Source organism: Bison bison, unplaced genomic scaffold (genome assembly GCF_000754665.1).
Source record: "Bison bison bison isolate TAMUID 2011002044 unplaced genomic scaffold, Bison_UMD1.0 scf7180017864471, whole genome shotgun sequence".
In the NCBI taxonomy this organism is placed as follows: Eukaryota; Metazoa; Chordata; class Mammalia; order Artiodactyla; family Bovidae; genus Bison; species Bison bison.
The window spans coordinates 18,192,954-18,194,181 of NW_011495032.1; positions in this window are offsets into that span (position 1 = coordinate 18,192,954).

A 1,228-nucleotide genomic window follows, 5' to 3' on the forward strand; every position below is an offset into this window, starting at 1 on the left:
TCAGTATTCTTGCCTTGAGAACCCCATGAACAGTATGAAAAGGCAAAATGATAGGATACTGAAAGAGGCCAGGAGTTGGTGATGGACAGAGAGACTTTGTGTGCTTCGATTCATGGGGTCACAAAGAGTCAGACACGACTGAGCGACTGAACTGAACTGAAGCATGGAGTTGGTAGAAGCCACTTGAGTGCTAAGTACAAGTGGTCCAGAATGAATCTCAACATGTATTTCTGGCTATAATATCCCTTACACACAGAGTGACCATAATCCAAGGTGGGACTTCTCAAAGTTAAATAAGGGATAAAAATAATTTAAATTATATGATTTTTTGAAATATTATTGACCAACAAATTATTTGTAATATATTATTGGATTGTTTACTACTTTAAATTATTGTTGCTGTTCAGCCACTCAATCATGTCTGACTCTTTGTGACCCCATGGACTGCAGCACATCAGGCATCCCTGTCCATTACCAACTCCTGGAGCTTGCTCAAACTCATGTGCATCCAGTCAGTGATGCCATCCAACCAGTTCAGCCTCTGTCATGCCTTTCTCCTCCTGCCTTCAATCTTTCGCAGCATCAGGGTCTTTTCAAATGAGTCAGCTCTTCACATCAGGTGGCCAAAGTATTGGAGTTTCAGCTTCAGCATCAGTCCTTCCAATAAATATTCAGGATTGATTTCCTTTAGGAGTAACTGGTGTGACCTCCTTGCAGTCCAAAGGGATTCTCAAGAGTCTTCTCCAAGACTACAGTTCAAAAGCATCAATTCTGCGGTGCTCAGCTTTCTTTATGATCCAACTCTCACATCCATATATACTGGATGTGAGTATACTGGAAAAACCATAGCTTTGACTAGACAGACCTTTGTTGATAAATTAATGTCTCTGCTTTTTAATATGCTGTCTAGGTTGGTCATAGCTTTTCTTCCAAGGAGTAAGCGTCTTTTAATTTCATGGTACAGTCACCATCTGCAGTGATTTTGGAGCCCAAAAAAATCAAGTTTCTCACTGTTTCCATTGTTTCCCCTTCTATTTGCCATGAAGTGATGGGACCAGATGCCATTTATCTTAGTTTTCTGAATGTGGAGTTTTAAACCAACTTTTTCACTCTCCTCTTTCACTTTCATCAAGAAGCTCTTTAGTTCTTCTTTGCTTTCTGCCATAAGGGTAGTGTCATCTGAATATCTGAGGTTACTGATATTTCTCCCAGCATTCTTGATTCCTGT